The following is a 14,930-nucleotide window of genomic DNA, read 5'->3' as shown; positions in this document are numbered from 1 at the left end:
ACCACCGTGACCTCTCACCTCACCTCCCGCGCTGGAACTCTTCCCCGGATTCGCCAACTGCCGCGGTTCTCTTGGGTGCTGCTTCCGGTCGCGAGGCCTGCCACGTGATGCCAGCCCAGGGGCGGGAGGAAGCCCGAGGTTCTGGCTGTTGATTATGTAACTGTCCAAACCGGTGAGTGCTGGGCGGGACCCGCCATCCTTGCCGGCTGCGAAGTCTGGCCGTCAGTGTTGCTGTTAGTGACTGTACCTGACGTGCTTACCCTGTGAGGTTGTTGTGAGGGCACCATATGGTCACGGCCTTAGGGAAGAGACTCGGTTCTATTTGCCTTCTTCCTGTGTGGCCAACATTTTAATTGGTGTCCGTGTATGGTTTGGGTTTCCCTTCCTCCATACAAACCAGACTTTGCTTCGATTTACCCATTTCAGGAATCATTCATCAAGTCTTGATATTTTTTTCCCCTTTGTTTGTTCCCAGGTACTTATTTAATCTTTATATGTCATAGTTTTCTGTAAACCGTAAAGTGAGAATAGCAATACTACTTTCTGCATTCTGCTGCTTAAATGTAGTCAACAGATATTTATGGAGCACTCACTGTTCGCTGTTTTAGGTGCTGGATAAGTGACCAAAAGTCTTTACTATCATAGAGCTTATATTCTAGAGTAGGGGAAATCAATATATTAAATCAATTAATATAATACAATGTCAGATAATCGTATGCTGTAGAAAAAAGTTAAGCAGGGAAAGGAGATGGAGAGGAGTAAGGTGGGGTGCTGTTTTATATAAGGTGGTCAGATGGGCCTCTGAGGAAGTGATAATGAACAGAGGCCTAAATGAAGTGAAGAGGTGAACGATATGACTGTTTGAGGGGAAAGTATCTTCAGGTGGAGGGAACAGCAAGTGCAAAGGCCCCAGACAGAAACATTCTTGCCTTGTTTTATGAGGAGCAAGGGCTTTGGATCACAGTGAGTGAAGAGAGTGGTAGGAAATGAGATCAGAGGTAGTGAGGGCTTTTTCATAGTACTTGGGAGGCCGTGGTACCAACTTCGGATTTTACTCTATGTGTGAAGGGAAGTCATTGAGGTGACTTGATCTGATTTACATTTACATAAATATTCCAGCTTCTGTGTGTATGTATGATTATTATTTTATACTCTTGCTTTGTTCATTGCAGTCATCCCTTACGAGATGCTTTGTGGAGTGAGTTGAAATCACCAACTACAAAGAACGTCAAGCACTTTTTTTTTAAATACATTTATGTATTTATTTATTTATTTTTGGCTGCCTTGGGTCTTCGTTGCTGCGCGCGGGCTTTCTCTAGTTGCAGAGAGCAGGGGCTACTCTCCGTTGTGGTGCATGGGCTTGTTGCGGAGCACGGGCTCTAGGCGGGCGGGCTTCAGTAGTTGTGGCGCACGGGCTAAGTTGCTTCATGGCATGTGGGATCCTCCCGGACCAGGGCTCGAACCCGTGTCCCCTGCATTGGCAGGTGGATTCTTAACGACTACACCACCAGGGAAACCCTGTAAAGCACTTTTCAATACAACACAGGATGTACTTGTTGATTGAGGTCATTCTGTAGCTGCATCCAGACAATTCTATATCAGATTACCTTCAAATACACAATCCCTGCTTTTCTTGCCTTAAAGCTTGAATATTACCAGTAATATCTTCCTTTAAAACACATCTTTACTATATTACTCCCCCACTCAACATCACAGTGGTTACAAGTTGCCTACAAAATATAGGCATTACACTTCCACATCCTACGAAGTTCTATTTCAAACTATTGGTATTGTTAACTAGAAAGCCTGTTAAACATATTTTTCAATACAATACATGATGTACTTGTGAACTTAATAGAAGGCCTTCTTTTATTAAATTTACCAAACATTTTCTTATTGAACTCTTCCAAGACATAAGAAAATATCTACTGAATTGGGTCACCCAATTGAACAGTTCCCCCCCACTAAAAGAAATTTTTTTAAGGCAGATAAAGGCATCTTTGCAGTAGATGACAATGTATGGTACTTACTGGACTTCTCAGCAAAGAGTAATATGTCAGAAGCTTAAAAGTGATAAGAAATTCTGGTTCAGTTTTAGTAGATGACAGTGCTTCCATAAATTGTGGGCTAAAAATCTGTTTATACAATAGGAAAAGATTGGTAGTAAATTAAAATTCAGCAGAGACCTGTGGGAAGCAGTACCTTAGAGTCCAGACCAGTTATGCTCCAAAAATATATTTGATACAATGCCACCTATTAAACATTCTTGCCAAAATAATTGAATCTGAATCTAGTCAAGCTTTTAGGTATGCCAGTTTAAACAGGAGATAGAAGAGCATGTTAAATGACACCGAGGGGATATAATCTGCCAAATACAGAATATGGGAAATTCTGTAGGACAAATGAGCCAATTTCTTCAACAAATAAATGTCAAGTAGAGAAGGAGGATTGGGGGTGGGGGGGATTGTTGTAGATTTATAAGATTTAGGAGGCATTGTTTAGATTTTGTTTTGAACAAACCAAATATTAAAAGACATATACAAGACTGGGAAATTCAACTGAAATCTTTACTTCAGTAAAGATTTGTACTGAAGATTACAGGTGAAATATGTTTGTGATTTACTTTAAAATGATCCAGTGGGGGTAGAGGAATAGAGTGTATGAAACAAAATTGATCATTTGTTGATAATTACTGAACTGGATATGGATAATTGGGAGTTTATAATAGTATTGTATCTAATTTTTGTGGATGTTTGAAATCTATATATATATTTCTTCTATCTTATGTGTATATATACACATATATTTAATGTGTATATTTAATTTCTGCCTTTCATGTGATCATTACAAATGAAATTTTCCTGATTGACTTCCACGTAGAAATATACTTTGACCTTTTGCTCACTTCAGAACCCTGAATACAGACTGAACAGAACCAGAAAGTCTTCAGGTAAATAGAGATGGCTATGACTTTGTGTTAATACGGTTTTTAATCAAGCCTCTGGTCGAAACAAATATAGGATGAATTTTAACCACAGAATAAGACCTTTAAACATCACTTATATTTCTCTCCTGAAATAAAGCAAGCTTTCAAAGTTAACATAATCTCATTATTGGCACCTTTTTGATCAATAGAATAATCTTCCCAGCATGCTCAATGATCTCTTACAGGGATTACCTTTGTGAAGTGTTTGGTTGAAAGAACACCTTCCTTGACTGAATCAGGAACTGAATTACGAGAGATTATTGTAATTACAGATGTTAGTTTCTAATAAAAATCAGCTATCAAAGGGGATTAACTAGACAGTTTGTCCTTACTGATTGGCTGTGTCAGTTAGGGACCAATCAGGGAAATTATACCAGTTATTTTAAACAAAATTTAATATAAATACATTGTTAAATAGTGATTGGAGAACTAAGGTGACATGCTTAAGTCTTCTGACACAAGTTCTGACAACATGTGTGAAATGTTGCCAGCCAGAGAAGCTGAGAATCAAGAGATTCTGTGCAGGGACGTCCCTGGTGGCACAGTGGTTAAGAATCTGCCTGCTAATGCAGGGGACACGGGTTCGATCCCTGGTCCAGAAGATCCCACATGCCATGGAGCAGCTAAGTCCGTGCGCCACGACTACTGTGCCTATGCTCTAGAGCCAGTGTGCCACAACTACTGAAGCCTGTGCGCCTAGAGCCCATGCTGTGCAGCAAGAGAAGCCACCACAATAAGCCAGCACACCGCCACGAAGAGTAGCCCCTGTTCACTGCATCTAGAGAAAGCCTGCACACAAGCAACGAAGACCGAGTGCAGCCAAAAAAAAAAAAAAAAAAAAGACCATCTTAGATTAAAAAAAAAAGACTCAGTGCAGTACCAGGGTTTTTACTGGGGGCTGATCACACAGGCACCCTCTACCTGGGTGCTAAATTTCAGACTCTCCAAGGAAAGCTGTTGTTTGGCATAAGCCATATTGCTTGCACAGTTTAGGCACAGTGAGACAGCCTTATCGTTTCTGGGAATGTTGGAAACTCACCTGAAATCCAAGTTCCCAAATGCCAGCGAAGGGCCAGCCTTGTAGGCAGGTCTTTCAAAGGATAGCAGGCAGGCCTGACTCTTTGCTGCTCTAGGGCTGGGGGAACAAGGAAGAAGTTGGTGTTATTAGAACTTAGAAACTTGGTGGAGGGGTACCAAAATGAAGGAACCCCAATCTCTAAGGGGGAGGGCACTGCTTGGCTGGTGCCAGTGCCTAAGAAGCATAAAGGAGACACACCCGCTACTCCCAAACCCCACGAACTAGGACTCAGATCTCTGAGGAGGAAGCACTAGTTGATATTGGTGTATCTGTGTTGGTGCAATGAGGCCTTTTTGATTCAGTCCTTCAGCACATTGACTAAGACCTTAGGAAACAGGTTTAGGGATGTTAAGTAACTTGCACACACTAGAAAGCAGCATAGCCAGCAAGTAAACCCTGTCTTTGACTTGAGTCAGAGAGCTGTTTTATCCTGCATGACGTCGTGAAAGATGTAGCAACAACCTTGTAATACTAAAATTTTAGATCTGTTTGTTTTGGTCGCTCCATGCAGGTTGCAGGATCTTAGTTCCATGACCAGGGATCAAACCTATGCCTCCTGCAGTGGAAGTGTGGAGTCCTAACCACTGGACCGCCAAGGAATTCCCATAGAACTGTTTTTTAAAACAGGTGAATTAGACTGAGTCAAAACTAGAAATTTGAGCAAGAGAAAAGAGGATAATTGACAACCGGGGGGGCCACAAAGGGTGACAGCCTAGTTTAGGGGCTCTTCTCAGCTTTCCAGATCCAGAAAGTTTTAGTTCAGGGCATTCAGAGTTTATCAAGAAAGCAGTTTCTTCCTGGTTATATGACCAACCTTCTGATCTGACCCTAGAATTCCCCTTTTGCTGCTCCCTGCCACATACTGTAGCATCTAGCCACATAGAACTGCTTCTAGATCCTCTACAGACACGGTGGTGTTTTTTTGCCTACACTGCCCTCTTTTCCTAAAGGTCCTCCTTCCTATTCCCACCCCATCTCCTCTATTCCCTTTCATCTGGCTTACTCCTTTTCATCCTGTGAGACTGACCCAGTGTCAGCCCACCTAGGAAGCCTCACCTTAGGGATTAGATACATCTATAGATAGCATGGTTTGATACTTCCGTACTATCCTCCTAAAATACCACAAACGTATCTAACTACTCTAACCATTTTGTATTAGAATTGTTTCTAATACAATTAGAATTGTAATTAATTACAGTTAGAATTATAATTGTGTCTATGTGCACTGGACTACAAAGCAACTGAAATACTGGGGTTTCTATGGCGTTTCTATAACACGTGAAGCCAATAGAATAAATATTTTATATTAGGATTACCATTTTAAAAATCTGAGACATAATGTCTATTCTCCTGTCTCCTCTTTTTGGTGTGAAACATTATTTCTTTAGTCAGTTTGCTTAATGTGGGTTTCAGATCTTTCATATCTTGTGTCCTCCATCACAAATAATACATTTTGTTGAGATTGCTCTTAAAAGTGCTTTTGGTACGTCAGGAAGTTCTTTTGGGATGTGGGATGTGGTTGGTTGAGGCCAGGACACCTGCCCTCACTTAAAGCTGTCAGGTACTCTCTTACTGTTACCTTGCCTCATTTAAATGAAGCCCATTTCTGTTTTACTCATATTTTTTTCCTTTTAGTTTTGGGATTATTTTTCTTAATAGAAAACAAAGAAACAAATGAATTGGGGAGTTCACTTTGTCTTCTGTTAGATTGAACCATCCACCTCAGAATTGGTTTTATTATTCTTGCTCCAAACAAGAGCTTTTTTATTTATCTTAGTATTTCATCATAAGCCTCAGCTCACTGAGAGTTTTAGCCTTTCTTACACTATTGTTATAGGTGTTTTTCTTTTTGTTTTTTTTGTGGTACACGGGCCTCTCACTGTTGTGGCCTCTCCCGTTGTGGAGCACAAGCTCCGGACGCGTAGGCTCAGCGGCCATGGCTCAGGGGCCTAGCCACTCCGCGGCATGTGGGATCTTCCCGGACCCGGGCACGAACCGGTGTCCCCTGCATCGGCAGGCAGACTCTCAACCACTGCGCCACGAGGGAAGCCCTGTTATAGGTTTCTGACACTTTTAAGTTTCTTTTTTTTCCACTCAAGAAAATTTTATTTTATCATCTTTATAAGTTACTAAGTTTATAACCTGCTAAACATTTTACCCAAGTATGGGAAAACTGCCTGGAGATGCAAAGCACAGTAAAATAATTACTTGAAAAGTACAAATGAAAATACCTGTTAAAGTTGCTGTAGGTAGCAGCACTTAAAATTGGTAATTGGTATTTTTTTTAAAGTGCATAGCTTAAAAGAAAAGTTACATAGCTACACGATGATTCATTGTTGATTAACTGTTTAGAAGTTTTATTTAAGAGGACACAATAGATTTAATAAATTGCAATTCAGTAGACAATCCTAGATTTGATTAATTAAAATGTAATTATGCACTTGATTTACTCTTTGGACTGCATCCTGATATTGTTAAAACTTTAAAACTATTAATATCTTTTAGCTTTCTTATGTAGAAGTTTATTTTCCACTCTTGGGGGGAAAAAAGAAGAATTGAGATCATGGTATACATTCAGAGAATGTTTTACTGCTTGATTACATTTCTTGGTTCACATTTAAGACTTATTTATAAGAAGTAAATTATGTAGTCTTCAATTTAAGAATAGATGAATGCAGAAACATCATGTTGGGAAAAATAGAGATCCCAAACTAAAAAAACACAACTAGTTGCACAGCTCTGAGAATTTAATAGTAAATCAACTTTTAAATCAGTTAACTCTGGCATCTGAATGCAAAATGTTTATCAGTATTACCTATATAGATGACTATTTAGAGATATGCAGCATTTTCAAAATCCCTGTGTGTCCTTTATATGCAAGTTTGTTACACTGAGTTCTGTGGTAATTGTACTCTTTTCAGCAATATATTTTTTCCTGTATGATTGTTTGTCTCCATGTTCTTGAGTCTCAGAGGACTCAGATTTCTGGCTGAGTATGTCTTCATTTTTGTTTTTGTTTTACCAGAGACAGATCTTCACATCCTCTCTGTTTTTCAAGCACCTTCAAAAGACAAGAAAACCTATAAGACAGGAATCTGATGCTTAATCTGAAGGGTGCTCAGGCCAAGATCTATTGACTCTTGACCCTTGAACACCTCGGGGGTTAGGAGTGCTGACCCTCATAGTCTAAACTCCGAGTATAACTTACAGTCGGCCCTCCCTACACTTGGCTCCTCTATATCCATGCTTCTGCATCCTCAGGTTCGAGCAACTGTGGATGTGGATTGTGTAGCACTGTAGTATTTACTATTGAAAAAAACCCAGGGCTTCCCTGGTGGCGCAGTGGTTAAGAATCTGCCTGCCAATGCAGGGGACACAGGTTCGAGCCCTGGTCCGGGAAGATCCCACATGCCGCGGAGCAACTAAGCCCATGTGCCATGACTACTGAGCCTGCGCTCTAGAGCCTGCGAGCCACAACTACTGAGCCCATGTACCACAGTTACTGAAGCCCGCGCGCCTAGAGCCCGTGTTCTGCAACAAGAGAAGCCACCACAATGAGAAGCCTGCGCACCGCCAATGAAGAGTAGCCCCTGCTCACCGCAACTAGAGAAAGCCCGCACGCAGCAGCGAAGACCCAAAGCAGCCATAAATAAATAAATGTTTATTTTAAAAAAAAGAAAGAAAAAAACCCCTGTAAGCAGACCCTTGCAGTTCAAACTCATGTTGTTCAAGGATCAACTGTACTTCAAACCATTCACTGATGCAGCCTTTATGATATATGCATAGACAAGGCAGTCGTGCTATAGTATCTCTCTGCTACAGGTCTTCAAGGCATATTCCACATTCCCCTGCATCTTTACTCAGTATATCCTTAGATTACCAGTTGATTATAGAAGAATATTACTCAGGAATATGGAGTCAGATGGAAGAAATGCTTAGGGCAAGGTTATGTGGGAAGGGACTTGAAGCGTCCATCTCGTTTTTTTTTTTATATATATATATATTTATTTATGCTTGCATTGGGTCTTTGTTGCTGCGCACGGGCTTTATCTAGTTGCGGCAAGCAGGGGCTACTCTTCATTGGCGGTGCGCAGGCTTCTCATTGTGGTGGCTTCTCTTGTTGCAGAGCACGGGCTCTAGGCGCACAGGCTTCAGTAACTGTGGTACATGGGCTCAGTAGTTGTAGCTCGCGGCCTCTAGAGCCCAGGCACAGTAGTTGTGGCGCACGGGCTTAGTTGCTCCACGGCATGTGGGATCTTCCTGGACCAGGGCTTGAACCCATGTCCCCTGCATTGGCAGGCGGATTCCTAACCACTGTGCCACCAGGGAAGCCCTAAGCTTCCATCTCTGAGTGTGCCACTCTCCCCAATCTCCATGTATTCACTGACCCAGAAGCTACTGATTTATTTTTCTTATGTAGGCCTCCTATCATCTTTTGACCTTTTTTAAAGTCTGATTTTATCAAGATGCTTCTTATTTATTCATACTAGCATCTTTGTGTTTGAACTCTTTCCTTTTTGGAATAATTTGTGATTTTATAGTATGTAATTTCTGCCAACATCCCCCTTCTTAAACAGTCTTCCTTTTAAGAATCTGGTGTAAAAATTAAATAATATATATACTGAATGTGTTTGTATATGTATAACATTAATTAATGAATACATAAAATACACTTAACCATTGGGGAATGAGACATGTGAAGTAAGGCTTTTACTTTTCATTTTATATATTTTTTGGGGGTACTATTTGAATAATTTATAATATACATTGTTTTTTGGAATCATAACTAAAATATTCATGACATTGGATTTGGCAATGATTTCTTGGATATGACACCAAATGCTCAAGCAACAGAAGAAAAAAAAAAGATAAGTTGGACTTCATCAAAATTAAAACGTGGAGAATCAAAAGACACTGTCAACAGGGTGAAAGTCAACACATAGTGAATTAGAAAACCTCAGTTTCCCACCTATGTATTTCTCCTGTGTGTCTCCTTTGCTACTCATACAAAACAATTCACTTTTTGTCACCAAATGTGTGGAGGTTTGTCCCACACCAAGTAATTCTCTTTGACACCAGCTGGGTGTCTTACAGTTTAACTCAATTCTAACACTGTCTACCCGGAGATAGTGTCAGATCTCACAGGCTAAGGGCTTAGTCCCACAAGACTGCACCCGCCCTACTTCATATGCCAATCACAAGTAGTAGGTTCCCAGGTTACCCACAACTTCTGTCTGGTTTGGCTACAAATCAGAGGTTCCCATAACCCTCTACTCAGGTTCAATTAATTTTTAAAAATTATTTTATTTATTTTCGGCCACATCCCATGGCATGTGGAACTTCCCCGACCAGGGAGCAAACCGTTGCCCCCTGCATTGGAAGCATGGAGTCTTAACCACTGGACCACCAGGGAAGTCCAACTTTGATTAATTTTTTTGAGAGGCTCACAGAACTCAGGAAAACACTTATGTTAACTAGTTTATTAAAGGTGTGATAAAGGATACAGATGAACAGCCAGATGAAGAGATACATAGGGTGAGGTCCTGGAGGGTCCCGAGTGCAGGAGATTCTGTCCTCATGGAGTTGGTGTGTGTCACCTTCCCGGCATGCATGTGTTTGCCAACCTGGAAGCTCTCTGAACCCCATACTATTGGAATTTTATGGAGGCTTCATCACATAGACATGATCAATTATTTACTCCATTTCCAGCCCCCCCTCTTTGGAGAAGTGAGGAGTGGATGACTGGAAATTCCAAGCTTCTAATTATGACTTGGTCTTTCTGGTGACAACCCCCAATCTAGTAGCCATCCAGGAGCCCTCTCAGAGTTGCCTCAATAGAATAAAAGATGCTCCTAGCGCTCTTCTCCCTTAGGAATTCACTAAAGGTTTTAGTAGTTCTGTTTCAAGGACACTCAAAGACCAAATATTTGAACAGGAGATGCTCCTAGTGCTTTTATCACTCAGGGTTTTACAAGGGCTCAGGGGTTTTAGAAGCTCTGTGCTAGGAACTGGAGGCAGATTTATATATATATATATATATATATATATATATATATATATGTATGTATGTATCTGTGGTTAACAATAACCACACACACAAAAAAAACCCAAACCCAACTCAATTAATAAATGGGCGAAAGACTTGAATAGACATTTCTCCAAAGGAGATACACAAATGGCCAATAAACATATGAAAAGATGCTAAACATCCTTAGCCAATAGGCAAATGCAAATTAAAACTACAATGAGGGGCTTCCCTGGTGGCGTAGTGGTTGCGAGTCCACCTGCCAATGCAGGGGACACGGGTTCGTGCCCCGGTCCGGGAAGATCCCACATGCTGCGGAGCGGCTGGGCCAGTGAACCATGGCCGCTGAGCCTGCGCGTCCGGAGCCTGTGCTCCGCAACGGGAGAGGCCACAACAGTGAGAGGCCCACGTACCGCAAAAAAATAAAAAATAAAAAAAATAAAAACTGCAATGAAATACCACTTCACACCTATTAGAATAGCTATGAAAAGAAAGTGTTGGTGAGGATGTGGAGAAATTGGATTCTTCATGCATTGCTAGTGGGAATGTAAAATGGTGTAGCTGCTTTGGAAAACAGTTTGGTAGTTACTCAAAAAACTAAACATAGAATTATGACTCAGCAATTCAATTCCCAGGTATATATACACCCAAAAGAATTGAAAACAAAGACTCAGCAGGTATTTGTACAACAGTGTTCACTGCAGCATTATTTATGATAGCCGAAAGGTGGAAATAACCCATGTCGATCAATAGAAGAATGAGAAGAATGGATAAACAAAATGTGACATTTATATATATATAAAATGAAACATTTCTCAGCCTTAAAAAGAATGAAGTTCTCCATGTTCTTGGATTGGAAGAATCAATGTTGTGAAAATGACTATACTACCCAAAGCAATCTACAGGTTCAATGCAATCCCTATCAAACTACAAATGGCATTCTTCACAGAATTAGAACAAAAAATTTTACAATTCATATGGAAACACAAAAGATCCCGAATAGCCAAAGCAATCTTGAGAAAGAAAAATGGAGTTGGAGGAATCAGGCTCCCCAACTTCACACTATACCACAAAGCTACAGTAATCAAGACAGTATGGTACTGGCACGAAAACAGAAATATAGATCAATGGTACAGGATAGAATGCCAAGAGATAAACCCACGCACATATGGGCACCTAATTTATGACAAAGGAGGCAAGAACATACAATGGAGAAAAGACAGCCTCTTCAATAAGTGGTACTGGGAAAACTGGACACCTATGTGTAAAAGAATGAAATTGGAACACTACCTAACACCATACACAAAAATAAACTCCAAATGGATTAAAGACTTAAATGTAAGACCAGACACTATAAAACTCTTAGAGGAAAACACAGGAAAAACACTCTTTGACATAAACCACAGCAAAATCTTTTTTCACCCACCTCCTAGAGTAATGTAAATAAAAACAAAAATAAACAAATGGGACTTAATTAAAATTAAAAGCTTTTGCACAGCAAAGGAAACCATAAACAAGACAAAAAGACAACCCTCAGAGAGAGAAAATATTTTTAAATGAAACAACAGACAAAGGATTAATCTCCAAAATATACAAACAGCTCAATATCAAAAAAACAAACAATCCAGTTAAAGAATGGATGGAAGACCTAAACAGACATTTCACCAAGGAAGACATACAGATGGCCAAGAGGCACATGAAAAGATGCTCAACATCACTAATTATTAGAGAAATGCAAATCAAAACTACAGTGAGGTATCACCTCACACTGGTTAGAATGGCCATTATCAAAAAATCTAGAAATGATAAACACTGGAAAGGGTGTGGTGAAAGGGAACCCTCCTGCACTGTTGGTGGGAATGTAAATTGATACAACCACTATGGAAAACAGTATGGAGGTTCCTTAAAAAACTAAAAAATAGAACTACCATATGACCCAGCAATCCCACTACTGGGCATATACCCTGAGAAAACCATAATTCAAAAAGAGTCATGTACCACAATGTTCATTGCAGCACTATTTACAATAGCCAGACATGGAACCAACTTAAATTTCCATCCATAGATGAATGGATAAAGAAGATGTGGCACATATATACAATGGAATATTACTCAGCCATAAAAAGAAACAAAATTGGGTTATTTGTAGTGAGGCAGAGTCTCTCATACAGAGTGAAGTAAGTCAGAAGGAGGAAAACGAATACCGTATGCTAACGCATATATATGGAATCTAAAAAAAAAAAAAAAAGGTACTGATGAACCTAGTTGCAGGGCAGGAATAAAGAGGTAGACATAGAGAATGGACTTGAGGACATGAGGTGGGAGGGGGAAGCTGGGGCGAAGTGATAGTAGCATCAACATATACACACTACCAAATGTAAAATAGTTGGATGGTGGGAAGCAGCAACATAGCACAGGGAGATCGTCTTGGTGCTTTGCGATGACCTAGAGGGCTGGGATAGGGAGGATGGGAGGGAGGCTTAAGAGAGAGAGGGTATGGGGACAGGTGTATGCGTATGGATGATTCACTTTGTTGTGCAACAGAAACTAACACAGTATTGTGAAGCAATTATACTCCAATAACCATCTATTAAAAAAAAAGTTCTGACATGCTGCAACATGGATGAACCTTGAAAATATGCTAAGTGAAATAAGCCAGACACAAAAGGACAAATATTGTATGGTTCCACTTTACATGAAATATCTTGAAAAGGCAAGTTTGTATAGACAGATTAGACATTGCCAGGGACTCAGGGGAAGGGGGAATAGGAAATTGTTGCTTAATAGTTACAGAGTTTCTGCTTGGGGTGATAAAAAAGTTTGGATATATATAGTTGTGATAGTTGCACAATAGTTTGTACTTAATGTAGAAATGCATCGAATGTACTTAATGCACTGAATGGTATACTTAAAAATGATTAAAATGGTATTTTTATGTTATACATATTTTACCACCAAATATAAAAATAAAGATGGCAGCCAAATATGGCTGATGGGCCAGAGTTTGCTGTCCCTTGCCATAGAAGACTGTGGCATGAGAGTCCGTTTAACCCTGCTTTAGCTCCACCCACCTGAGGATTCCCAGGACCATTTATGTTGACAACCTAATAGCAAGATACCTCTGCTTGTTATCCTTGCTCAATGTCTAAGTTAAGAGTCCCTCTAATAGTCATTCTCTCCTTTAGCCTCATTATTATACAGTTGAGTGCTTCCTCTTTCCTGATTTTCACTCTTAAACCTTTCCTTTATGCCTCTGGAAACTTTAACCTGTGATTCATAAAATCTCCTACTCCTCAATATATCTTTTTATCATAAGCATTTTTCTTTTATTTATATTTCAGTTAGGGTATTGATATTTCAGAATGATCAGGTTATATTCTCTATGATTTTTATTTCAGGAGAATAAAGGAGGTGTTGCATCCTGTGGCGTTGAGAACAATTGCCTTGGCTGAAGTTTGGCTCCCTGTAAAGCTCTTCTGTGCTTTTTCTCTCATATCGATGCTGCTTATTCTTTCTCACCCAAAGGCACATTTTATCTAAAAGTGGGTGGGGGTGGGTGGCTGCTGAACACTGGGTACATTTATTTCTCTTTCTGACCATGGAACATGGGAGATCTGTCTGCCTTCACCCAGAATTCAGATATAGATGAGAAAAGAGGCTTTGATATGCAGTGTTTCTCAATGCATGGTAGTAGGCCACCTGTAAAGATGATCAACTCTTGGGCTTCACCTCAAATTCACTGAATCACTCTCTGGAATTTTGGTTTATAACCTACACTTTTAAGAAGCTCCTCAGGGGGACTTCCCTGGTGGTCCAGTGGGTAAGACTCCAAGCTCCCAATGCAAGGCGGCCGCGTTTCATCCTTGACTAGGGAACTAGATCCTGCATGCACGCCCCAACTAAGAAGTCCGCATGCCTTAACTAAGAGTCCACATGCCGCAACTAAGAAGTCCATGTGCTGCAACTAAAGATCTCGCATGCCCCAACAGAGATGGTGTGTGCTGCAACTAAGACCCAGTGCAGCCAAAATAAATAAATAAATAAATATTTTTTAAAAAAAGAAACTCCTCAGGGACTTGAGTGCTCTTAGAGTTTGAGAATCACTGCATTAGTGGGAGAGAAAGAAGGTTTCAGAACTGAGAGCATGTGCATGTTCTCACCCCTCCAATTTCCACATGTAGAGACTCCTGGAGAGGCATAACTTGATAAATTGCCATGAAGAAAGAAAAATGATTTTAAAAATTATTTTCAATTAATCACCATTCCAAGAAAGAAGATGGTTTTTGAGAACTTTGGGAAGGGGCATTTGCCAACCCATCTACCACCTGTGTACTACCTGTGTACCTCAAGGTCAAGAGAGCAGGACCCTTGTGTCCATCACTCCTCACTACTGCTTTCAGACCATTATTTATCCACTTTTTGTGAAAGCCCAGTCTTCTTTGAGGTTCACATCCTTAGGGGATAGTGTCATCCTCTATCTGGCTGCATCATTGTCATCTCATGGAAGACACGTTTGTTTACTTGTAGTGGATGCTATAGGCTGCCCAGATTCCTTTCTCTCTCCTCTCATAACTAGAGCTGTTGGAAGTTCTTTGGGTGACAGCCCTCTGATGCATCCCTCTCTGGGTATTGCTCGTAGTTAAAAGAAAGCTGCCTCTCCCAAGGTCATGCCCTCTGCCCGGGGAAGCTCACATCCAAAATCATGTTGATATGGGAGTATAAAGCCTCAACTCCCTTGCCCCAATTTGGGACAACTCTAAAGGGCCAAAACATCTACAGAGTTCCCCATAGAATTGAGGTCTTTGTTGCAACTGAGTGGCAGTTCAGCTGCTGCTTCTGCC

At 40.5% G+C, this 14,930-nt stretch overlaps 1 protein-coding gene across 3 annotated transcripts in view; it reads left to right on the top strand.

Annotated features, from left to right (window-relative positions):
• The first annotated feature begins 1 nt into the window (after position 1).
• SF3B1 (splicing factor 3b subunit 1) overlaps positions 2-14,930 on the top strand; it is a 61,990-nt gene continuing 47,061 nt past the window's right edge. The window contains exon 1 of one of the 3 annotated variants that reach the window (XM_049712308.1): positions 2-172. The gene's annotated coding sequence lies outside the window, so the exon portion shown is untranslated. The remainder of the gene's footprint in view (positions 173-14,930) is intronic. The other 2 variants (XM_033430745.2, XM_049712307.1) reach the window with 2 other exon arrangements.

Source organism: Orcinus orca, chromosome 7 (assembly GCF_937001465.1).
Source record: "Orcinus orca chromosome 7, mOrcOrc1.1, whole genome shotgun sequence".
Lineage (NCBI taxonomy): Eukaryota > Metazoa > Chordata > Mammalia > Artiodactyla > Delphinidae > Orcinus > Orcinus orca.
The sequence above is the reverse complement of the archived record's forward strand: the minus strand, read 5'-3'. Positions and strand labels throughout refer to the sequence as shown.